The sequence below is a fragment of the Notamacropus eugenii genome, chromosome 3 (assembly GCF_028372415.1).
Source record: "Notamacropus eugenii isolate mMacEug1 chromosome 3, mMacEug1.pri_v2, whole genome shotgun sequence".
Classification (NCBI taxonomy): Eukaryota; Metazoa; Chordata; class Mammalia; order Diprotodontia; family Macropodidae; genus Notamacropus; species Notamacropus eugenii.
Genome location: NC_092874.1, coordinates 399,520,456 through 399,547,159, shown reverse-complemented (window position 1 = coordinate 399,547,159; position 26,704 = coordinate 399,520,456). Strand labels below are relative to the sequence as shown.

The 26,704-nt window shown below is 38.2% G+C and overlaps 1 protein-coding gene and 1 pseudogene across 1 annotated transcript in view; both read left to right on the top strand.

Moving 5' to 3' along the window:
- IQCK (IQ motif containing K) overlaps nt 1-26,704 on the top strand; it is a 155,128-nt gene that overhangs the window by 6,324 nt on the left and 122,100 nt on the right. The gene's annotated exons all lie outside the window — the stretch shown is intronic.
- LOC140497254 (ornithine decarboxylase pseudogene) lies at nt 1,683-2,898 on the top strand (annotated as a pseudogene).

Genomic DNA, 26,704 nt, shown 5'->3' with positions numbered 1-26,704 from the left:
CCCATACCTGGCTCCAGCCTGTCTTTCCAGCCTGGTAGGACTTTACTCTCTCCCTGCCCTCCTCCCCCAATTCTGCATTACAGTTAAACTGAACTTGTCTGTGTTGTTCACACAGCACTCTATCCCTTCTCCAGCCCTTTTTCCTAGCCATTGCCCTTCTGGAATGGAGGTCCTTCTTTTATCTACCGTATGAAATCTTTCTCTGTGTAATTCAGGTGCTGTCTTTTGAATGAAGCCTTTACTAACCAACCCACCCTCGTCTCCCCACTTGTGAGTGTCTTTCTTCCTAAACTGTCTTATATTTAACTATTGTATGTGTTTGCATTTATTCAGTGTATATTTGCATTGGATATTTTTATACATGTACTTTATGGTTTTACCATTAGAATGTAAGCTTTTTGTACTCACAAATGATTGTTTCGTTCTTTGTATCTCTAGGGCCTAGCACAGTTCTTGGCACACAGTAGGTGCTTAATAAATTCTTATAGATTAACTGATAATACCTTTTCAGTCAGTCCATTAAGTTTTCACCAGGATTCTTTGTCCATTTTCATTCATTTTTCCTCTTTTATGTCATAGATTAATTGAATATTATTCATCTAGTTCTGGATTTGTATTACATTATTTTATAAAAATCTTTCCAGATTTTTCGTATTCCTCATATCAGTCCTTGAATTATTTTTCTATTTCTACTCACTTCTTTACCAGGGAATATACTAGTTATTTACTGGTATAGAATTTATTCCTAATATTTTATTATTCAGTAATGATAGCTGGCTTTTAACCAGCAAGAGACATTGGCAGAGAGGATATCTCTCTCTTCCTCACAATCCCTCCGCCACCCCCAAAGAGCAGAAATGGAGAATTACAAAAGGAACATATGACAGTGAGTCACAAGTGCCTGAATGTAGTGTAGTCTTCCCATTTCTGGTTGCTTTGCTCTGCCTTTCTGTTTCTTTTCATTAACATAGTAACATAGAAAAAATTCACTTTCTAGACTACCACAAGAAGGGAGGGGATACTTATTCCTTTTCCTCTGACCCCTACTCTTGGAAGGGTAGACATTACCAGTCTTTTCCAGTCACTCCTTTCCTCCTCCTACCAGGCATGAAGTCTAATCAAGAGATTCCTCTCACACTATTCCACTAACCCACACCAGCAATTGCCTCTCTTTCATCTGAGGGAAAACTATGAATTCAGTTTTTGCTTCATTTGGGACATAAAATATTTTTAAAAATCAATAAAATTCGGTCAGACCCCTTCAGCCTCCACTGCCTCTGCCACCAACTGTCATGCCACTTTGGGCCATGAGTCTTGTATTTAACAGGACTTTGTCTTCCTGGTGTACCATCTTCAGTGTAAAGCTGGAAATAGCCTCTCTTTAAATTCCACCTCTTGGTTTTCCATTTTGTTGCTTAGAGCAACACCAAGAAACCAGGAACAACTTTAACAATGATGAATTTAACTTCAGTTTCCTTGATGAAGGCTTTACTGCTAAGGATATTCTGGACCAGAAAATTAATGAAGTTTCTTTTGATGATGATAAAGATGCCTTCTATATTGCTGACCTTGGTAACATCCTAAAGAAATGTCTGAGATGGTACAAAGCTCTTCCTTGAGCAGCTCCTTGTTATGCTGTTAAAAGTAATGATAGCAGTGCGGTAGTGAAGATACTTGCTGCTTCAGGAGCAGAACTTGATTGCTAGCAAGACTGAAATACAGTTAGTACAAAGTCTTGGGGTGCCTCCAGAGGGGATAATCTGTGCAAATCCATGCAAACAAAAGTTTCAGAAATTAAGTATGCTGCCAACAATGGAGTACAAATGATGACTTTTGATAGTGAAATAGAGCTAATGAAAGTTGCCAGAGCTCATCCAAAGGCAAAGCTGATTCTGAAGATCGCCAACGGTGAATACAAGCTGTCTCTCATCTACGTGTTAAATTTGGTGCCACTCTCAAAACTTGTAGGCTACTCCTTGAGTGAGCAAGGGAACTGAATTTTGATGTTATTGGAGTCAGTTTCCATATGGAAAGTGGTTGTACTGATCCAGAAACCTTCATCCAAGCAGTTTCTGATGCCTGATGTGTCTTTGACATGGAAGGGAGAGGGAGTTTGGTTTCAGCATGTATCTTCTTGATATTGGTAGTGGCTTTCCTGGTTCTGAAGATGGAAAGCTTAAGTTTGAAGAGATCTCAAGTGTAATCGATCCAGTATTAGACAAGTATTTTCCTTCTGACTCTGGAGTGAGAATCATGGCTGAACCAGGCAGATACTGTGTGGCGTCAGCTTTCACATTTTCAGTTAACATCATTGCCAAAAAACTTGTGTAGAAGGAACAGATTCTGATGATGAAGATGAAACAAATGACCAAACCTTTATGTAGTATGTACATAATGGAGTATATGGATCATTTAATTGCATCCTGTTTGATCATTCTCATGTTACATCTATTCTACAAAAGAGATGAGAAGAAGTACTCTTGTAGCATATGGGAACCAACGTGATAGCCTTGATCGAATTGTTGAATGCTGTGATTTACCAGATATGCATGTGGGAGACTGGATGCTCTAAAAACATGGGACACTTACACTGTTTCTGCTTCTTCTACTTTCTGTGGATTCCAGACACCCAGTTTCTATCATGTGATGTCTGGACTAGCATGGCAATGCATGCAACAAATCAAGAACCAAGGTCTTTGGGCAGAAGTCGAAGATCAAGATATCAGCACTTTGCTGTTATCTTGTGCTTGGGAAAGTGGAATGGAGCATCACTCAACAACTTGTACTTCAGCTAGTATTAATATGTAGGTGCTGTTTGTAGCCATTAATTGCAAGTTTAGCTTGAATTAGAGCATTTGGGGGGGACCATTAACTTCTTCCTGGAGTTATTAAATATGTTTTAAGAATAGGGTTGGCACAAATGTAACGGTATGGAAGACTAAGAGATGGGGTCACACTTATCTGTGTTCCTATAGAAACCATTTGAATATTTGTTTTATATGGATTTTTATTCATTTTTCAAATATGCTTCTAAAGATTGCACCTCAGCTGCTAAGCAAGCATTTGTAGCTTGTCCAACGGCAGAATGGGATTGAGCTTAGTATTGTAACCTCTTTTAAAATCCAAGTATATTGAAATAAAAAAATCAATAAAATTTTTTTCTCATATGTCTCAGAAAATCCAAACTTGAACTCTTTGGTAAAGTTCGGACATAGAATGTTCATGTTCTCTGTCCCCATTTTCTTATTATGCCTAATATGCTAGATACTGTTTTCCTTTCTTTTCATTTTCAGGATGGAAGCACGTAGATCAGAGCAATTTTGCTCAATCAAACTTTTATTTAGAGTAAGCTGCTATTAGTACTAATTAATGAGAAATTATAAATATAACTTTAAAGACTAGAGATCAGCTTTGGAATAGGGAACACACTATCCTTGGGAGAAGAGAGGGAGAAAAAGGGATGGAAAAAATCCATTGTCCTTCTTGACTGACTCAGTTCCAAGTGGTGTGCTTTAACCACCTGATCGGTGGTAATAGTTGCTGTGGCACCAAGCTTTCCCCCATCTCTCCTGCTTCTCACAAAGTCAAAGTAAAAACCAAATGCCAAGTTGAAACTGCACCAGGATGTAGGAACCTTATCCAACCCTTCATGCCTTTGTATATCCCCATTCTTATAAAATTCTCTCTTTCAGGACAAGGGAAAAACAGAGCACTGTCCTTTTAAAACATTCTTTCTTGTTTTATCCACAGATCATGGCAAGCTGAAGAATTCTGTTCCATGTACTTTCCAGCCAGACTTCAAACACAGGCATGCACTTTTCCTCACTAGGGAAAGCTCCCAAGTATTGTATTAGCAATCCTGAGAATGGGCATTTCCAAACTTGGGAGTTACCTCATGGATTATCATTTGTTTTCCCTAGTTTTAGAGTCAGGTAGTAGAATCCCAGAGGAAAAAGATTTCTCTTAACAACTCACATTTTGGTGGAGACAATAATTACAAATAGGAACATCTTAAAGTAGTTGGGACTAAGCCATGTCATGAAAGGCCAAAGAGGATCTGAACCTTGCTAACCCTCTATGTGTCTAGAGATAGCCGAATGTAGCAGAGATTTCTAGAGAATGTATCCAACCACCACAGACCAGAATAACATGCAGTCCCCCTAGGAAGTGTGTTGTAATAATGGGATGTAAACAGTGGGACTATGTTGAAATAAAGTACAGGGAATAGAACTGACTTAAGAACATTTGTTGTTTTTGTTCCTTTTGTTTTTTTCTTTCCCCCTGTGGCTTGGTAGTGAATAGATGTCCATTGGTTTATGGACTTCCATATTAAGGGGAACCTTTTCGGTTTCTATATTCTAAACTTGGCTGGTGCTGACTCCTTTTTTCTTTGTTGCCTGAATTTGTTCTATATATAGGGAATTGTAAATTATTACGCCACTTTTCTGTGGTCACATTTTTCTTACATTATGGATCTTAGTCTCCCACTTGCCATCAGTATTAAGTATTATCTCTCCGCCCTCTTCCCTATATGGTCTTAATGTCACCACTACTAGCATAGGTCTATCATTATGTGTGCCCTGATCTGGGCTCTACCATTCTAATTTCAGGTTCTTATCACCTTTCATGAGGACTATTACAATAGCTTCCTAACTGGTTTCCTTGCCTCAAGCCTTTCCCCACTACCATCCATCATCCACACATCCACCAAAGTGATTCTTAAAGAAAAGATCTGACCATGTCACACACACATACCCAACCCTGCACTCAATAAACTACTATGGCTCCATGTTACTTATAGAATCAAATATAAATTCCTATGGTACTTAAAACTCTTCAAAGTCTAGCCCCTTGTTATCTTTCCAGTTTCCTTACGTATTACCCTTCTACATTCTCCATGGTCTAGCCATACTGATTTCCTTGCTTTTCCTCCCACCTATTGCACCATCTTCCACTTCTATGCCTTTGCATCTATTTTCCCTCATGACTTAATTTCTTTGCCTCTTCATCTCCACATCTTGGAGCCCCTAGCTTTCTTAAAGACTCAACTAAAGCTTTGGGAGCTCTCAAGCCACAGATGGTAAGGGGAGGTAAGACAACTCGTCAGAAGGAGATTATTTTGCTGTCACCGTGTGCAGAACTCTGTCACATTGCCCACATGCAGTTCCAGATTGAAGCCCCGTAGCTAACAGGAGCACTAGCTCACTAGCATTTGTGGTCACAGGAGTGAATGAGGGTCACAATTCCAGGGAGGAGAAGAGTGTTTGTGGTTGCTTAGATCATACCACTTTAGAGGAACTGAAAACCTACAGACTCCCAAAACTAGCTCTGAAAACTGTAACAAAAAGGTCCTTGGGACAATGCTCCCTCCATTCTGAGAGCAGAACCCAACTTTAACATAAAATTATTAGTCAAGAAATAGGTGGGAAAAATGAGCAAAAAACAAAAGAAGAACCTGACCATAAAAATAGCTACATGCAAAACTTAAAAAAAAAAATGTGAATTGGTCACAGGTCCACAAAAGAATTCCTGAAAGAGCTCAAAAAAGGTTTATAAAAACTAAATAAGGGAAGTAGATAACAGATTGGGAAAATAAGTGAGAGTGATGTAAGAAAATTACAATAAGAGAGTCAACTTGGCAAAGGAGGTACAAAAAAAAACACCTTAAAAAACCCCACCAGAATTGCCCAAATGGTAAAAAAAGGCATAAATATCCACTGAAGAGAGCTACTTAAGAAGAAGAATTAGTCAGATAGAAAAAGAGGTACACAAATTCATTGACGAAAAGAACTCCAAATGGAAAAGGAGATAGAAAAGCTCACTGAAGAAAATAATATCTGTCTTTGTTTATTTTTCCCAGTTACATGTAAAAAATATTTAACATTCTTTTTTAAAACTTTGAGTTCCAAATTCTCTTCCTTCCTCCCTCCCTCCACCTCATTGAGAAGGCAAGCAGTTTGATATAGATTATACATATATATAGTCGTACAAAACATTTCCATAATAGTCATATTGTGAAAGAAAATATAGAACACCCCCCCCCACCAAAAAAACCCCTCAGCTAAAATAAAGAAAGTAAAAAGTATGCTTCAATCTGTATTCAGACACCATCAGTTCTTTCTCCGAGGATGGATAACACTTTTCATCATAAGTCCTTCAGAGTTGTTTTGGATCATTGTATTGCTGAGAATAACTAAGTCAATCAGAGGTGATCATCTTACAATATTACTGTTACTTTGTACACTTTGCATTAGCTCATGTAAGTTTTTCTAGGTTTTTTCTGAGAGCATCATCCTTCTCAACATTTCTTACAGTATAGTAGTATTCCATCATAATCACACACCACAATTCATTCAGCCATTCCCCAACTGATTTGATTTCTAATTAATTGCCACCAGAAAAGAGCTACTATAAATATTTTTGTATATATAGGTCTTTTTCCTTTTTTGTTTTTTATCTCTTTTGGGATACAGACTTAGTAGTGGTATTGCTGGGTCAAAGGGCATGCATGGTTTTTTAGCCCTTTGAGCATGCTTCCAGATTGCTCTACAGAATGGCCAGATCAGTTCACGACACTAACAGTGTGTCAATGTCTCATTTTTTCCCACATACCCTCCAACATTTGTCATAAGAAAATTGTTCGGCCTAGAAGCCGAAGGGTTACCCAAGCCTTTCTTACCTGTCGCAGGTCTTCGGAGATCAGCCGGATAAACGTGTTGAGAGAAGAGACTTTCCAGAGTTGAACAAGGGTTAGGCTTTATTCAGGGTCTTAGTTACATGTGCAGGGTGAATTCTTCCTCAGGAGAGAGGAATCCTCCTCCTCCCAAGGGGCAAGGATCGTACAGCAAGAGGATGGGAGCAGGAGAGGAGAGGGACCCTCTGCCCTCTAAGGGCCCCTCAGCTCGAAGAGCACCTTCAGGCTTTCCTGACCCTACTTAAGCTCTCCCGCTGCATAGTTTGCACGTGAATACCGTGCATGCTCTCAGCCCTTAGCTAGTCAACAACAGGTGTGCTCAGACCACAGGCCAATCTCAAGAGTGGGATGCTCTCCCCAGCAAGTTTCCCACTGAGAAGAGGCGGAAATGCACAAGATAGCCCGTGTTTCACGCCTCAATTCCCAGCTGTTCCCTGGGGGGCCTCATGAGAACTCTGAGGTTTAGAAGTCCTCACCTTTACCTGCCCGAAACTGTTCTCATGAAAACTGAGCTTACACCCCCAACAGAAAATAATTTCTTAAAAATCAGAATAGGGAAGGTAGAAGCTAATGACTTCATGAGACATCAAGAAACAATAAAACAAAGTCAAAAGAATGAAAAAATAAAAGACAATGTGAAGCATCTCATTGGAAAAACAACTGATCTGGAAAAAAGATGCAAGAGAGATAATTTATGAATTTTTGGAATATTTGAAAGTCATGAACAAAAAAAGAGCCCAGGCAATATATTTTAAGAAATTATCAAGAAAAATTTCCTGATAGCCTTGAAACAGAGGGTGATATAAAATGGAAACTTCCTCACATAACAAAATAAAAACTCCCAGGAATATTATAGCCAAATTCCAGAGCTCTTGAGTCAGGGAGAAAATATTGCAAGTGTCCAGAAAAAAACAATTTAATATTGTGGAACCGTAGTCAGGATAACACAAGATTTAGCAGCTTCTGCATTAAAGAATCAGAGGACTTGGAATGTGATATTTCAGAGGGCAAAGGTGCTTGGATTACAACCAGGAATAACCTACCCAGCACAACTGAGTATAATTCTTCAAGGGAAAAAACATTGGATATTCAGTGAAATAGAGGATTTTCAAGCATTCCTGATGAGAAGACAAGTGCTGAGTAGAAAATTTGACTTTCAAATACAAGACTCAAGAGAAGCATCAAAAGGAAAACATGAAAGTGAAATTATATTTCAGTAAGGCTAAACTGTTTACATTCCTCCACAAGAAGATTATGAGGACAGTTAAAAGGAGTGTAATGTTGTAAAAGGATGTAAGTTGACTTTGATAAGATGATAACAAAAATTGAAAGGTGAAAAAAAAAGAGATATACTGGGAACAGAGAGAAGGGTGAAATGGGGTAAATTATGTCACCTAAAAGAGGCATGAAAGGAAGAGTTTTTATACTGGAGTGGGAGATGGGGTGGGAAGACATTGGGTAACACTTAAACCTTACTCATTGAAATTCGCTCAAAGAGGAAATAATAACATACATATTCAGTTAGGTATAGAAATCTATCTTGCCTTATGGGGAAGTAGGAGGAGAGAGGGATAAGAGAAGGGGTAGTGATAGAAGGGAGGGCAGATTGGTGTAGGCAGTGGTCAGAAGTAAAACAGACTTTGGAGGAAGGACAGGGAGAGACAGACAGCTACAAAGAAATATAGGATGGAGGGAATGTAAATGAGATGAACTCATCCATAAAATGGAAGCAGATAGCAGAATGGATTAAAAACCAGAATCCAATAATATGTTGTTTATAAGAAATATACTTGAAATAGAGAGACACACACAAAGTAAAAATAAGGACACTGTTTGTCGCGAGGGCTTATGGAAAATTATGTCAAAATTTGGTTGCCTGGAGAAGTTAATCAATATTGTATGTCACTTTCATGATGGCATGTTTGCCTGGGTTCTGGATAGTGGACAATGCTCTTGTTTCTTCCCAGTCACCAATGGAGTGAAACAGGGCTGTGTGCTTGCTCCCATGCTTTTTAGCATGATGTTTTCAGCCATGTTGATAAATTCTTTCAATGAGGGTGAACATGGCCTCAAGGTCAACTGCTATACTGATGGTAAGTTCTTCAATTTGAAAAGGCTATAAGCCAAGACCAAAGTGGAGGGAGTGTTGGTGCATGATTTTCTGTTTACAGATGGTCGTGCACTCAGTGCAGCCTCTGAAACTGAGATGCAACAAAGTATGGATCAATTCTCTGCTGCCTGTGTTACTTTTGGCCTAATAATTAACACCAAGAAAACACAGGTGCTCCATCAGCCACCACCATCCGTACATGGAACCATCGGTTACAACAAATGGAGAATGTAAGTTCACTTACCTTGATAGTGTACTTTCCAGGAATGTACACATTGACAATGAGGTTGATGCACGCATTGCCAGAGCTAGCTCAGTGTTTGGGAGGCTCAGAGGAAAAGTTTGGGAGAGAAGAGGTATTAGACTACTACCAAACTGAAGGCCTGCAGAGATGTTATGTTGACCTCATTGTTGTACGCCTGTGAAACATGGACAGTCTACCAGCGTCATGCCAGGAAACTGAATCGCTTCCATTTTTAACTGTCTTTGGAAGACTCTGCGGATTCATGATTTTTTTGCATCTCTCTCGTTTCTCTTCCCAATTTTTCCTCCAGCTCTCTTACTTGATTTTCAGAATCCTTTTTGAGCTCTTCCATTGAATATTTATTTTGGATGTTTGGGATACAGAAGCCTTGACTTTTATGTCCTTCCCTGATGGTAAGCATTGTTCTTCCTCATCCAAAAGGATGGGAGAAGATATCTGTTCACCAAGAAAGTAACCTTCTATAGTCTTATTTTTTTTCCCTTTTTTGGGCATTTTCCCAACCCACTTTTGACTTTTGAGTCCTTTGTCAAGGATAGGGTATACTCTGGGGATCTGTAAGATCTCAGGTCCTCCAAGGTGGCACAGTCAAGCGTGTACAATGGTCTGGGAGCAAGCAGAAATTTTTGTGCCCAGAATCTTAGTAGAATTTCCTCTTCACAACCACCTCACCTCCAGTTCTGCCAAGTCAGCTCTGGGGACTGAGATTCAGATAAGCTGCAGGGGTAGGGCCACCATTCAGTGTGAGATAAAGATCAGCTGCTCAGATCCCCCAAAGGTTTTACGATCCAACAATGGATGCAGGCTGCTGTAGGGGCTGCTGTGGGAACTGCCCGATGTGGCCTCTGTGGCTGCAGCCTGAGGCCAGAACTATGGGAAGGCCCTTCTCCCTTCTTGGCCAGCTGAAAAAACCCTGTCACTGACCTTTGGCACCTGTGGGTTGAGGGATCTTCGAACTCCACTGCTAATGCAACTGGGGATTCTGCCCCCGAGGTCTGCTCTCATCCTCCTCCCAGAGCCATGTTGCCTGGGCAAGGCTTGGCTGGGCTCCGTTTCTTGTCTGGTTCAACAGACGTTTCCCCTCAACCTTTCAGATCACCCTGGGCTGGAAATCTCCTCCACTCTGTTGTTCTCCACTTCTGCTGCTCTAGAATTTGTTGAGAGTCTTTCTTTACAGGTATTTTATGGGCCATGTGGGAAGAGCTAGTATATGTACATCTTTCTACTCCGCCATCTTGCTCCACCCCTAGTGTCCAAATTCTTAAAGGAAAAGTTAAATGAGTTGTAGGAGAAAACAGTAAAATTATACTAGTGGAGGATCTCAGCTTTCTCCTCTCAGAACTAGATAAATCTAACCATAAAATAAACACTAAAAGAGTTAAGGAGATGAATAGAATTTTAGAATAGTTAGCTGTGACAGACCTGTGGAGAAAACTGAATGGGAATAGAAAGAAATGTAACTTTCTCTAAGTGGTACATGGAAACTACACGAAAATTGACCATGTATTAGGGCATAAAAATGTTTCAACCAAATGCAGAAAAGCATCAATATTAAATGCATCCTTTTCAGATCATAGTGCAATAAAAATTACATTCAATAAAGGGCCATTGAAACATAGATTAAAAATTACTTTGCAACTAAATAATCTAATCCTAAAGAATGAGTGGGTAAAAGGGGTGCTAACATGGACCTCGAAAAGGAAAAGACCGTGTCTTTGGGACCTGGATCCTAAAGCCTTTGAACCCAGATCTCTGAGTTTCCCTGAGGCACCCAGCCCATCCCTGGCAATAATCCTTTTAACTGCCCTTTCACTGGAGCTCTCCAGCCACTTAACTCCTTCCATTGTCTGCACCTGGCCCCACCTCAGGTTTGTGGCCACTCCTTAATCCCATTCAGATCTTCCCACATTCTTTCTGTATAAAATGTCAATCTTGCCCTCATCAAATGCTTAGATTCTTAAAATCTGGCCCACTTGTATTGGCTTTCAAATAGCAAAGACTCACTAGGAGTCTGGCCCACAGGTTTTGCCATCACAACTGCAAGTTGAATTCTTTCAAGGCAGACTTGCCCCCTGTACCCTTGCATTTTGGGGTTCCCAGCCCCCCTGTGCTGCAACAAAAGAACAAATCATAGAAAGAATTTCATTAAAGAGAATGACAACAATGAGACAACATGCCATAATTTAGGGGATACAGCCAAAGCAGAATTTAGGGGAAAATGTACATCTTTAAATGTTTGTATCAATAAAATAAAGAACTATGATGAATGAAAATCCCCAAAGACAGAATTTTGGGGTAATTAATAAACAATTTACTAGTTTGGATAGCTTGTAATCAAGAAATTGAAAATCACCGGTTTGTCTAAGTTTATAAAAGACACCAAGGAAGATCCTGAAATGCCTTAAATCCCTTCTGAAAGGCAACTCAGCCTTGATTGGTGGACATTTAATGAGGTGGTGAGCTAAATAAAAGTCTTCAGCTTCTCTTGCTGTGAATGTGTCTTGATCATGAGACTCAGCAGCCTCAAGCCGTCCAAACCTCTACGACTAGTTTTCTCCTTCATGAGCTGGGTTTCCTTAAAATCTAATGGAGGGATTTAAAAGTTGGGGGTCATTTTCCCCAGGCAAAGGCTTACCCAAACTGAATTCTGTTTGCACTGGAAACAGAAATTAGGTCTCCCAGTTGAGTAGGATGTGTATGAGTGGGATAACCATGTGTCTCGAGCAATATTATCAATCAGCCATACCCTTCAGAGGCTGATTTACCTTTTCAGGAGTTGGACCTTAATAGAAACAGTAAGAAAAGGGTGGATGATAAATTAATAATTAGTTATTAGTATAACAGTATAATATTAATTTCAAGCAGATCAATGAATTGGGTATGCAACTAAAAAAAAAACTAGAAAAGGAACAAATTAAAAATCCCTAGTTAAACACAAAATTGGAAATCCTGAAAATCAAAGGAAAGATTAGTAAAACTGAAAGTAAAAAAGTCATAGAAATGAATAAGTAAAGCTAGGAGCTGGTTTTATGAAAAAAAAAAACCACAATAAAATAGATAAACTACTGGTTATTTTTATTTAAAAAAAAGAAAAAAGAAAACCAAATTACCAGTAAAAAATGAAAAGGGTTAATTCAGCAGCAATTGAGAGGAAATTAAAGCAATTGTTGGGAGCTGTTTGGCTGATTGTATGCCAATAAATCTAACAATGTAAGTGAAATGAATGAATATTTGCCAAGTACAAATTGCCTAGATTAGCAGAAGAGGAAATAGGATACTTACATAATCCTATCTTAGAAAAAGAAATTGAATAAGCCATCAATGAGCTCCCTATGAAAAAATCCCCAGGACCAGATGGATTCACAAGTGAATTCTATCAAAGATTTAAAGACCAATGAATTCCAATACTATATAAATTATTTGAAAAAAATAGGCAAAGGAGTCCTATCAAATTCCTTTTACAATGCAAATATGGTGCTGATTACCTAAACCAGAGAGAGCCAAAACAAAGAAAGAAAACTATAGACCAGTTTCCCTAATGAATATTGATGCAAAAATTTATCAAAGTTCATACACTATGATCAGAAATTCAGGGCTGGTTCAGTTGTTGTTGTTGTTGTGTTCATCCTTCGTTTTCAAAAAAGACCATGATATCAGAGAAATGATGACATCACTTGCACTTGACTTTGTTTTGAGTGAAGGAGGGCTGTGCAAGGTCACCAGCCTCACTTTCTCCTCCTAAGCCATCTGGATCCAGTGACCAGATATGAATCAGGATGACTAGAGATGGCCCAGGATGCAATGGGAGACCTTGGCCTCTTAGGCCAAGACCTTTTTAGGTACTTACTTAAAGTGAGGTAATGCCCATTCAGTGAATAGACCTCTTTAAAACATAGTCAGGGGGGTGGCCCCTTTAATAGAAAAGAAAAAATAAATCTATAAATCACTCCGGAAGGGGCCTCAGAGTTGTTGTTTCAGAGAGAAACTGTTACTATTGACACTCAAGCCAGGAGGACCCAAAACCAGCCACTGAGTGGAAGTTGGGCAGGGACCCCTCGTTGTTCAGTCTATGGGCTTCAGAGTGCACAGGGTCCAAGGCTTTCAGGGAGACAAGAATGAAGGGAATGGGAGGATGGGGAGGAAAGGGAAGGAGTTGCCCAGCTAGCTAGGTCCCCATTTAGGCAACTCTGTTTACTCACAGGTTATGTTTGTCGTTCATTTTCGAAGAGGACCATGACATCAGAGAAATGATGACATGACTTGCACTTGATTTTGTTTTGAGTGAGGGAGGGCTGTGCAAGGTCACCAGCCTCACATTCTCCTCCTGAGCCCTAGTTCAGTATAATCAGCCATATCAATAGCAAAAACAAGAAAAATCACATGATTATGTCAATAGATGCAGAAAAACTTTTGACAAAATGCAAAAGTCATTCCTATTAAAAACACTAGAATGCATAGGAGTAAATGAGGCTTTCGTTAAAGTAAGTAGTTATCTAATACAATCAGCAAGCCTTATCATAAACCTTCTCAGTAAGATCAGGGGTGAAGCAAGGATGCCCGTTATCACCACTATTATTCAATATTATATTAGAAATGCTACCTATAGCAATTAGAGAAGGAAAAGAAATTGAAGGAATTAAAATATGTGATGAGGAAACAAAACTATCACTCTTTGAAGATGATATAATGCCTTACTTAGAGAATCCTAGAGAATCAACTAAAAAACTAGTTGAAATAATTAACAACTTAAAGTTGTAGGATATAAAATAAAGCCACGTAAATTATCAGCATTTCTATATAATACCAACAAAGTTCAACAGCAAGAGATAGAAAGAGAAATTCCATCAAAATAGCTGTAGACAACATAAAATACTTGTGAGTCTAGTTGTCAAGAGAAATCCAGAAACTAAATGAGCATAATTACAAAACACTTTTCTCACAAATTAAGTCAGATCTAAATAATTGGAGAAATATTATCTGCTCATGTTTAGGTTGAGCCAATATAATAAAAAATGACAATTCTACCTAAGTTAATTTACTTATTCAGTTCTATGACAATCAAACTACCAAAAATATTTTATAGAGTTAGAAAAAATAGTAACAAAATTCATCTAGAAGAACAAAAGGTCAAAAATATCAAGAAAATCAATTTAAAAAGTGAAAGTAGGCAACCAGCAGTACCAGATCTCAGTTTTACAAAGTGGTAATCATCAAAACAATCTGGTACTAGCTAAGAAAAAGAATGGTGAACCAGTGAAATAGATTAGGTATACAATTGTTGTGTTTGTCCTTCATTTTCTGAAAGGACCATGACATCAGAGAAATGATGGCATAATTTGCACTTGACTTTGTTTTGAGTGAGGGAGGGCTGTACAAGGTCACCAGCCTCACTTTCTCCTCCTAAGCCATCCGGATCCAGTGATCAGATATTCATTAGGATGACTGGAGAAGGGTTGTTGTTTCCAAGAGAAACTGTTACTAATGATGTTCACTCTAAGCCAGGAGAGTACAAGACCAGTCATTGAGCAGAGGTTGGGCAGGGACCATTCCCTGTTAAGCTTTAGGGGAGACAAGAAATAAGGATGAGAAGGGAAGGGAAGGAGAGGGGGGTCCCCATTAATACAGCTCACACTACTCACAGGTTGTGTTCATCCTTCATTTTTGAAGAGCACCATGACGTCAGAGAAATGATGAGGTATACAATACACAGGAGTGAATGACCTTCGTAACCTAGAGTTTGATAAATGTAAAGATGCAAGCTTTTGGGACAAGAACTCACTATTTGACAAAAATTACTGGGAAAACTGGAAAACAGTACAGCAGAAACCAAGTATAGACCATATACCAAGATAAGGTCAAAATAGGTATATGATTTAGACATAAAGGGTGACATTATAAGCAAATTAGGGGAGCAGACCTATGGAGAAGGGAAGAATTTATGATTAAACAAGAGATAGAGAGCATTATGGGAAGTAAAATGGATAATTTTTGGTTATATTAATTTAAAAAATGTTGTACAAACAAATACAATGCTGCCAAGATTACAGGGAAAGCAGAAAACCTGGGGAATTTTTTTTTACAAGTTTCTCTGATAAAGGCGTTATTTTTCAAATATGTAGAGAATTGATTCAAATTTATGAAAATAAGAGTCACTCCTCAATGGTCAAAGGATATGAACAAGTAGTTTTTAGAAAAAGAAATCAAAGCTATCCATAGATATGAAAAATGCACCAAATCACCATTGATTAGAGAAATGCAAATTTTAACAACTGAGGTACTACTTCATGCCTGTCAGATTGGTTGATATTGCTAGAAAAGAGAAATGACAAATGTTGGAGGGGATATAGAAAAAATTAGGACACTAGTGCACTGAGGGTGGAGTTGTGAAATGATCCAGTCATTCTGGAGGGCAATTTGGAACTATGTCCAAAAGGGTATAAAACTGTTCCTATCCTTAGATCCAAAAATACCACTACTTGGTATGGATAGCAGAGAGATTTAAAAAAAAAAAAAAGGAAAAGGGCACACTACATGTACAAAAATATTTATAGCAGCTCTTTTTGTGGTGGCAAAGAATTGGAAATTGAAGCTATGTCCATCAGTTGGGGAATGGTTGAACAAGTTTTGGTTTAGGATTGCAGTGGAATACTGTTGTGATATAAGAAATGACAAGTAGGATGTTTTCAGAAAAACCTGGAAAGACTTTATAGGAACTTTATAATGAATTGAGTAGAACCAAGAGAATATTGTATGCAATAATAGCAATATTGTATGATGATCTACTGTGAATAGCTTCACTATTCTCAACAATACAATGATAAAAGACAGTCCTGAAGGACTTAAGATGAAAAATGCTAACTGCCTCCAAAGAACTGATGGACTCTGAATACAGATCTGAGCATAGTTTTTCTTCCTTTATTTTTCTTGGTTTTGGTTTATGTTTTCTTTTGTAATAAGATTAATATGGAAATATTTTGCATGACTGCACATTTATTCAGTTGTTTTTAGTCATGTCAAACTCTTCATGAGCCTATTTGGTTTTGGTTTGTTTTTTTTTTTGGCAAGACACTGGAGTGGTTTCCCATTTCCTTTTCCAGCTCATTTTGCAGATAAGGAAACTGAGGCAAACAGGATTCAGTGACTTACCCAAGGTCACACAGCTAGTAAGTGTCTGAGGCCAAATTTGAATGTGGTGAGATGAATCTTCCTGACTCTATGCTTAGCACTCTGTCCACTGTGTCATTTAACCACCCTGAACATGAACATCTATATCAATTTGTTTGCCTTCTCAAGGAGGCAGGATAGTAGGGAGGAAGAGAATTTGGAACTCAGAATTTAAAAAATAAATGTTAAAAGTTGTTTTCATATATAAATGGAAAAAAATAAAGTATAAAAAGCTAAAGAAAAAGATCTGAGCTCAAGTCTTTTCTCTGACATGTACTTTAAGGGCAGTGGGGCAGCTAGGTGGTGCAATGGATAGAGCACCAGTGCAGGAGTCAGGAGGATCTGAGTTCAAATCTCACCTCAGACACTTGACATTCACTAGCTATGTGACCTTGGGCAAGTCACTTAACCTCAATTGCCTCATGCTGGGTCATCTCCAGTCATCCTGATGAATATCTGGTCACTGGATTCAGATAGCTCTGGAGGAAAAGTGAGGCTGGTGACCTGCACAGCCTTCCCTCACTCAAAAACAAAGTCAAGTACAAGTCATGTCATTATTTTTCTGATGGTATGGTCTTCTTCTGCAACAAAGGGCAAACACACACACACACACACATTATGGGCAAATCCCATAGCCATTCAGTGTTCCAGACAGCAATCTAAGACTATTCTTTTTTTTTTTTTAGTTTTCAACATTCATTTTCACAAAATTTTGAGTTCCCAAGTGTTCTCCCCATCTCTTCCCTACCCCCACCCCATAATGCCTTACATTCTGATTACCCCTTCCTTCCTTATGCCCTCCCTTCTATCATACTCCTCCTTTCCTTATCCCCATCTTCTCTCTTTTCTTGTAAGATAAGATAGATTTCTATGCTCCATTACTTGTTTTTTATTTCCCAGTTGTATGCAAAAACAATTTTCAATATTAGTTCCTAAAACTTTCAGTTCCAACTTTTCTCCCTTCCTCCCTCCCCACCCATCCCCACTGAGAAGGGAAGCAATTCCACATAGGCTATATATGTGTAGCTTTGCAAAAGACTTCCGTAATAGTCCTGTTGTGTAAGACTAACTATATTTCCCTCCCATCGTATCCTGCCCCCCATTTATTCTGTTCTCTCTTTTGACCTTGTCCCTCCTCAATTGTTTACTTCTAATTACTCCCTCCTCCAATTTGCCCTCCCTTCTATCATGACCCCCACCCTGCTTTTCCCCTTCTTCCCTACTTTCCTGTAGTGTAAGATAGATTTTCATACCAAATTGATGAGCATATTATTCCCTCCTTAAGCCTAATGTGAAGAGAGTAAACTTCACTTTTTTTCTCATCTCCTCCCTTTTCTCCTTCATTGAACAAGCTTTTTCTTGCCTCTTTTATGAGAGATAATTTTCCCCATTCCATTTCTCCCTTTCTCCTTCCTACATATTCTTCTCTCACCCCTTTAATTTTTTTAGATATCATCCCTTCCTATTCAACTCACCCTGTGCTTTGTCTATGTGTGTGTGTGTATGTATAAATATATATCTGCGTGTGTGTGTGTATAATCCCTCCAACTTCCCAAATACTGAGAAAAGTCTCAAGAATTATAAATATTCTCTTTTCATGTAGAAATGTAAACAGTTCAACTTTAGAAAGTCCCTTATGATTTCTCTTTCCTGTTTACCTTTTCACGCTTCTCTTGATTCTTGAGTTTGAAAATCACATTTTCTATTCAAAACTATTCTTTACAGATGAATTGTCAGTCTGTGTCAGTGGAGAGATTTTCCATATCAGAGGTTCCCCATGCTGTTGTGTATGTGCATACGTGTGCATGTGCATGTGCATGTTTACGTGTGTGTGTGTATGAAGGAGAAAGAGAGAGCTTGGCACATTTGTGCTTTATGGTTTGACAAAGCATTTTCTTTACAATAAATGATGAAATCTTGAAGGAGACTGGATTCAGAGGCCAAGGTAAGGAGGGAGTGCATTGCAGGCATGGCACAGAAAAGAGGGATGGAGTGTTGTGCAAGAAGAACAATCTGATTGGAACATAGAGCACATGAGGGGAGTAATATGGAGTAAGCCTGACAAGGCAGGCTGAAGTCAGATTGTGAAGACTTTTAAGTACCAAAAAGAGAATGTTTTATTTAACCCTAAAAGTATTAAGTAACCATTATATTTTACCATGCAGCAACCAAGCCTGTGTAAGGTTAGGTGTTGTAAATGTGTAGTAGATCCAAGCACGCAGCTTTTGTGGCTTCCTCCAGAAACACTATCACCTCCTTAAGTAGGAGTTGACAAGAAAGATGACTGGGGTCAGCTGGGTAATCTAAAAGGGTATGAGGACTTTAGTAGAAGAATGTATTTCATAGAAATGGTCCTCTTAGTGAATCAATCTGATAGAGTCTCTACATATATATATATTCATATTTTAAACATTTTCATATTAGTCATGTTATAAAGGAGAATTAGAACCAATGAAAAGAATCATGAGAAAGAAGAAATAACAGCAAAAAAAGAGAGCAAATAATATGCTTCAATTTGCATTCATACTCCATAGTTCTTTTTATGGATGTGGATAGCATTTTCCATCATGGGCCTTTTGGAGTTGTCTTAGTTCCTTACATTGCTGAGAAGAGCTAAGTCTATCAAAGTTAGTGATCAAGCAGTATTGCTGTTACTGTGTACAATGTTCTCCTGATTCAAGCAGTAGTAATTTATAATCAGCATTAGATATTCCATTTTGACTTAGAAGCTTTCAAAATATATCCTTCATATAAATCCCTAAAAGTATTTCTGGGCATCTTTCCCAAATCTTTTTCCATGTTGTCTTTCCTATTGCTGTCTTTCCTGATCCCGTCACTTACTAGTGCCTTCCCCAACAACATTATTACCCTATATGTATTTTGTACATACTTATGAGGAGAAAGTGAGGCTAGTGACCTTGCACAGCCCTCTCTCACTCAAATCAAAATCAACTGCAAGTAATGTCATCATCTTGATGTCATGGTCTGCCTTGAGAACATAGGACAAACACAACCTGTGAGTGAGTAGCAGCTACTCCCCTCCCCTCCCCTTCCCTCTCTTCCTTACTAAATTGTAACTGTTTTTCTTTTACCCAGGAACCCTTAGGCCTTCACCTTCAAATTTGATTTTTTTTAGTTTTATTTTTTTAATTAAAGGGGCCATCCCTTGAGTACCTACTTAAAGAAGCCTATTCATTGAATGAGTGTATCCCACTCAAAATGAGAGTCAGAAAAGACCTTAGCCTAAAAGGGTCAGGGTCTTCCATTACTTCCTGGGCCATCTCCAGTCATCCTGATGAATATCAGGCCACTGGACTCAGATGGCTCTGGAGGAGAAAGTGAGGCTGGTGACTTTGCACAGCCCTCCCTCACTCAAATCCAAGTCAACTGCAAGTCATGTCATCATCTCCCTGATGTCATGGTCCTCTTCAAGAATGAAGGACAAACAACAACAACATACTCATGAGGGCAGGGATTAGTTTACTTTACTTTTGTCTTTATATCCTCAGCATCCTAGCACAGTTCTTGTTACAAAGGAGGTGCTTAATGAATGCTTGTTGGTTGATTATGAATGTCTCTGAGAGCTTGTATTCCCCTAAATGGGTTTTCCAGACTTTCTTCTCTGCCCTGTATCTTCACCCCCTTCTATTTAGCAGGTGATCTCTTCCTCAACTTTACTGAGAAGACTGAGTGCTCCAATCTTAGGTTGTTTAACCCTCTTTGTTAAGATTGTTCAGTACAGTGAAAGAAGATTGGATTTGGAATCAGTGCTCCTGGGTTCAAACTGCCTTGCCTTTTGTGAGAAGTGAGGCAAGTCCTTTCAACTCTCTTGGCCTCAATTTCCTCATCTGTAAAATGAGGGAGTTTTATTAGATGACCTCTAAGCTGCCTTCCAATTCTAAACTCTAAACCTATGATCTATAAATCTATGACCTTAAAAATCTGTTTTCTTTCATAATCTCTTCTTTCTTTCTGCTTTTTCAACAAGGTTTCTTAGTTCTTGGTGTCCTTGGCCTTTAAACTGTTGACTACCTTCTCCATCTTGATGTTCTCTTCTGTCATGTTTTATATTCTTTGTTCCACTTCTACTTTACTGAGCATTCCTTTTTGATTCTTTTATTAATCGTTATTCTCCTAAGTTATACCAAACTGGTGCTCTAGGTCTCTATTCTCTCTGCTTTCTCTTTTGACAAAGTTTCTTCTTATATTTCCAACTCTGTGAGAATAACTCCAAAATCTATATCTCTGACTCTGATTTCTCATTTATCTCCAGTCATGCTTCATTTCTGGTTGCTTCATTGACATGTCAAACTCAGTATATCTCAAATTGAATTCATCCTTTCTCTTCTGGAGCTGGTAAAGTAGAACTTATGCTAAATTTAGAATCGGAGGGACTGGATTCAAATCTTGGCCCTTTTACTCTTTGCCTTTGAACAAGTCCTTCCTGCCACACTAGATCTCAGTTTTCTCATCAGTAAAATGAAGAGTTTGAACTAGGTAAGCTATAAAGTCCATGATCAAATAAGCCCTCTGCATAACTTCCCTATTTCTGTTGATAACATCATCTTGCTTTCATTGCCACTGCTCTCATTCAGGCCTCTCACATAGGCTATCATAATAGCTTTCTACCTGGTCCTTCCATTTTTTTCTTCCCCATTCTTCATAACCATTGCTAATCTAAACTTCTTCATACACTGGTCTGACCATGCCATTTTCTTGCTAAAAATCTTTTAGTTTCACCTGTTGCCTGCTGAATTAGTACTTAGCAAGTCTCACCATAATACAATTCCAATCTTTCCAAATTAATTTTATTTACTCATTGTACACTTTAGCCAGTTTTGGGCTATTCTCTGAGCTCATCCCACCTTCACTTGTTTCTGTCTATGAACATCTTCTCTCATTCCTGAAATAAGTTTATAGTCCTTCAATACCCAGTTCTAGAGATACCTCTTCACTGATGTATTTACTGATTCCTCAAGCTAGAAGTTATTCCTCCACACTTCTTAATTTTCTCTTTCCATGTTAAGAGATTTGACCAAGGTCATACAGTTAGTTAATGGCAGAGTCTAGACTAGAACTCAGGTTTTTTAGTTTTCAGTCCATTATTCTTTTGAGAAATGGTTATTTGGGATAGAGCCAAGAAGGCAGAGTGAGAGCAACTGCTCACCAAAGCTCTTAGACAAACTCCTTCAGATCCCTCTAAAAAGAGAATCTGACCAAATTTTGGAGGTGCAAGAATTCAATAGGACACAGACTGTGGCAGATTCACAGCCCAGAACAGACTGGAAGGTCAACGGGAAGGAGCTGCTCTGTAAGGGTGAGCCCACAGTACACAATGCAGTGCATCATGCTGCAGCAAGGCCAAGCAGGAAACCCCCACTGTGGTCTGAGGCTTTGGTAGCATGGCAGAACAGCAGAGTGGCAGCCCAGGGCGGGAGACAGCAGGAGCTGAGCAAGTGACAGATGCTAAGCCTCAGGTATCAGCTGCAGCCGCTCCTGAGACTTTCAGCCCACAGATTAAACATCTGTAAATAACCTACTTGAACCTCCAGGAGCCACAATGGTGGAGTGATCAGTAAACAATCTCTCCCCCTCCCCTTATTGACCTTGAAAGAACCATAAAATATTTCTGCAGAAAAATTCTGGATCAGTGGGATCAACAGAAGGGGCAAACACTCTCATAGCACCTGAGGCTAGGAAAATGGCTAAAGAATATTCCTCTTACTGTGGCAGAGGCAAACCAGAAGGAGGAGAATCCCAGGGGGGGTGGAAACTCTCACTAGGACCCAGGTGTGCCTAAACGCTCCATAGGAAATAGGAAGACAGTAGAGTAGTGGAGATGACCAAGTGCTGAGCTTGCCTTTGCTCTCACTCAACTGGGGAGATCTCCCATTACCAAACCACCCCTCCTCCACACTTAGCAAATTAGCTCCAGGGCTAATCCGGGGAAACACAAAACAAAAAGGAAAAAAGGCACCTGCCCTTAGCTTTCTCACACCAGCAGCTCAACACCAGGTACTCCAGCTTCTAGCTGAAAGAACCAGAGGCCATAATACATAGAGTGTCATCATCATGAGTAAGAAGAAGCAAAAGAAGAAGGAAAAGGCCATAGAATCTTTCTGTGAGGACAAGGACCAAAACACGAATACCAAAGAAGTTAGTATTTAGACTGTACTCCCATGTGAAACTTTGGAAGGGACTATGAACTGCTCACATGCACAAACAGCTCTCCTGGAACAACTGAAGAAGGAAGTAGAAAAAAACTGGCCAATGATTTTAAAAGTATGAAAAAAGAATTCTATGAAGAGAACAGCTTGTTAAAAAGAAAAATTGAACAAATAGAAAAGGAAGTACAAAAACTAACTGGAGAAAATACTTCCTTAAAAGGAATAATTGGACAGATGGAAAAGGAGATGCAAAAGTTAACTGAAGAAAACAATTTGATAAAAATTAGAATTGGGCAAGTAGAAACTAATGACTCTGAGACATTAAGAATCAAACAAAATCTAAAGAATGAAAAGATAGAAGAAAATGTAAAATGTCTAATTGGAAAAACAACTGCCTGGAAAATAGATCAAGGAGAGAAAATTTAAGAATTATTGGCCTATCAGAAAGCCATGATGAAAAAAAGAATCTAGATAATATCTTCCAAGAAATCATCAAGAAAAACTGCCCAAAAGTGCTAGATCCAGAGGGCAAAATCGTCATCGAAAGAATCTACTGTTCACCTCCCGAAAGGGATCCCAAACTAAAAACACCAAGAAATATTTTTGCCAAATTCCAGAACTATCAAGTGAAGGAGAAAATAATACAGGCAGCCAGAAAGAAACCATTCAAATATCAAGGAGCTACAGTCAGGATCACACAGGACCTTGCAGCTTCTACATTAAAATATCAAAGGAATTGGAATATGATATTCCGTAAGGCAAAGGAGCTGGGACTACAACCAAGGATCAATTACACAGCAAAGTTCAGCATAATATTTTAGGCAAGGAAATGGACATTCAACGAAATAAGAGATTTCCAGACCTTCCTGACAAAAAGGTCAGAACTCAATAGAAAATTTGATCTTCAAATGCAGGTCTCAAGAGAGGCATAAAGAGGTAAACAACGGAAAGGAACAACTTGTTACTCAATTTGGGAAGATGATACTTGTTAATCTTGAGAATTGTACATCTATTATGAAATATAAAAGGGATATACATAGATAGAGGGAATGGGTATAAAGTAAATGATGTGATGATAAAAATGTGATTTAAGCATGTGAAGGGATTGTAACAGGAGATGTGAAAAGAAGGAAGCAGAAAATGGCAAATTACATCACAGGAAGAAGTACAAAATTATAGTACAGGGAAAGAGGGGAAGGAGATGAGCATTTTTTGAGAGGTACTCTCATCTTATTTGGTTGAAGGAGGGAACAATAAACTTAATTAAGTATATAAATCTAACTAGCTCTATAGGCAGTAGGAGGGGAAGGGGGAAGAAAGGGGAGGGGAAGCTAAAAGGGAGGGAAGAAATAGTAAGGGTAAAGGGGAATAAAAGGGAGGGGGACTGAAAGAAGGAAGGGAGGACTGCAGGAGGTGGTGGTCAAAAGTGAAAACTGTTGAGGAGGGGAAGGGAGAAGGAAGAACTAAAAGCACAAATGATGGGAAAGAAGATGGAGGGAAAGACAGATTGTAATCATAACTGTGAATGTGAATGGAATGAACTCTCCCATAAAATGGAGATGGATAGCAGAATGGATTAAAAGCCATAATCCAACAATATATTGTTTACAAGAAACACATTTGAAATGGGGGGATACACACAGGGTGAAGGTAAAAGGGTGGAACAGAATATATTGTGCTTCAGCTGATGTAAGAAAAGCAGGGGTAGCAATCCTAATCTCAGACAAAACAAAAGCAGAAATAGATGTAATCAAAAGAGATAAGGAAGGAAACTATATCCTGCTAAAAGGTACCATAGACAATGAAGCAATATCATTACTAAACATGTATACTCCAAGTGGTATAGCATCCGGATTCTTAGAGGAGAGGTTGGGGGAGTTGCAGGAAGAAATAGACAGCAAAACTATACTAGTAGGAGACCTCAACCTTCCCCTCTCCGAACCTGATAAATCTAACCTCAAAATAAAAAAGAAAGAAGTTAAGGAGGTAAATAAAACTCTGGATAAGGTAGATATGATAGATCTCTGGAGAAAATTGAATGGGGATAGAAAGGAATATACCTTTTTCTCAGTGGTATATGGCACATATACAAAATTTGACCATGTTCTAGGGCATAAAAACCTCACAATCCAGTGCAGATAGGCAGAGATCCTTCTCAGATCATGATGCAATAAAAATTATATGTAATAAAAGGCCATGGAAAGATAAACCAAAAATTAATTTGCAACTAAATAATCCTAAAGAAGGAGTGGGTTAAACAAGAAATCATAGAAACAATCAACAACTTAATTCAAGAGAATGACAATAATGAGACAACCTACCAAATCTTATGGGATACTGCAAAAGCAGTTCTTAGGGGAAGTTTTATATCTTTGATGCCTACATGAATAAAATAGAGAAAGAAGAGATCAGTGACTTGGGCATGCAGCTAAAAAAGCTAGAAAAACAACAAATTGAAAATTCCCAAGTAAATAGCAAATTAGAAATACTGAAAACCAAAGGAGAGATTAATAAAATTGAAACTAAGAAAACTATTGAACTAATAAATAAAACTAATAGTTGGTTTTATGAAAAAAAAACAATAAAATTGATAAACCTTTGGTCAATTTGATTTAAAAAAAAGAAAGAAGAAAATTAAATTACCAATATCAAAAATGAAAGGGGTGAACTCACCTCCAATGAGGAAGAAATTAAAACAATAATTAGAAATTACTTTGCCCAACTTTATGCCCATAAATTCGACAAACTAAATGAGATGGATGATTACTTTTAAAAAATATAAATTTCCCAGATTAACAGAAGAGGAGGTTGAATACTTAAACAACCCCATCTCAGAAAAAGAAATTGAACAAGCCATCCATACACTCCCTAGGAAAAAATCTCTAGGGCTGGGTGGATTTACAAGTGAATTCTATCAAACATTTAAAGAGCAGTTAATTCCAATACTATATAGACTATTTTTTGAAAATTGGGGAAGAAGGAGTCCTCCCAAATTCTTTTTGTGATACAAATATGGTTTTGATAACTAAACCAGGAAGAGAGAAAACAGAGAAAGCAAATTATAGACCAATTTCTCTAATGAATATAGATGCAAAAATTTTAAATAAGATTTTAGCACGAAGAATACAGCAATTTATCACGAAAATAATACATTATGATCAGGTAGGATACATACCAAGAATGCAGGGCTGGTTCAATATTAGGAAAACTATTAGCATTATCGACCATATCAACAACAAAACTAACAGAAACCACATGATTATCTCAATAGATGCAGAAAAAGCTTTCGACAAAATGCAACACCCATTCCTATTAAAAATACTGGAGAACATAGGAATAAAGGAAACTTTCCACAAAATAATAAGAAGTATCTCCCTAAAACCTTCAGCAAGCATTACATGCAATGGAGATAAGCTAGATGAATTTCCAGTAAGATCAGGGGTGAAACAAGGATATCCATTATCACCACTATTATTCAATATGGTACTAGAAATGTTAGTTGTAGCAATTAGAGAAGATAAAGAAATTGAAGGAATTAGAATAGACAAAGAAGAAACTTAAGTTATCACTCTTTGCAGATGATTTGATGATATACTTAGAGAATCCCAGGAATTCAAGTAAAAAACTACTTGAAATAATAAACAACTTTGACAAAGTTACAGGTTACAAAATAAACCCACACAAATCTTCTGTATTTCTATATATTAGTAACAAAGCCCAATAGCAAGAGATAGAAAGAGAAATCCCATTTAAAGCTAGGGTAGACACTATAAAATATTTGGGAGTTTACCTGCCAAAACAAACCCAGGGCCTATATGAACACAGTTACAAGGCACTTTTTGCACAAATAAAGTCATATCTAAGTAAGTGGAAAAACATCAGTTGCTCGTGAGTAGGCCAAGCCAGTATAATAAAAATGACAATTCTACCTAAATTAATTTACTTATGTAGTACCATACCAATTAAACTATCAGATAATTATTTTCTAGAGCTGGAAAAAATAATAACAAAATTCATCTGGAAGAACAAAGGTCCCAAATATCAAGGGAACTAATGAAAAGAAATGCTAGGGAAGGTGGCCTAGTATTACCAGATCTCAAATTGTATTATACAGCAGCAATTATCAAAACCACTTGGTACTGGCTAAGAAACACAAAGGTAGACAAGTGGTATAGGCTAGGTACTCAAGACACAGTAGGTAATGAATATAGCAATCTACTGTTTGATAAACCCAAGGACCCCAGCTTCTGGGATAAGAACTCACTGTTTGACAAAAATTGCTGGGAAAACTGGATAACAGTGTGGCT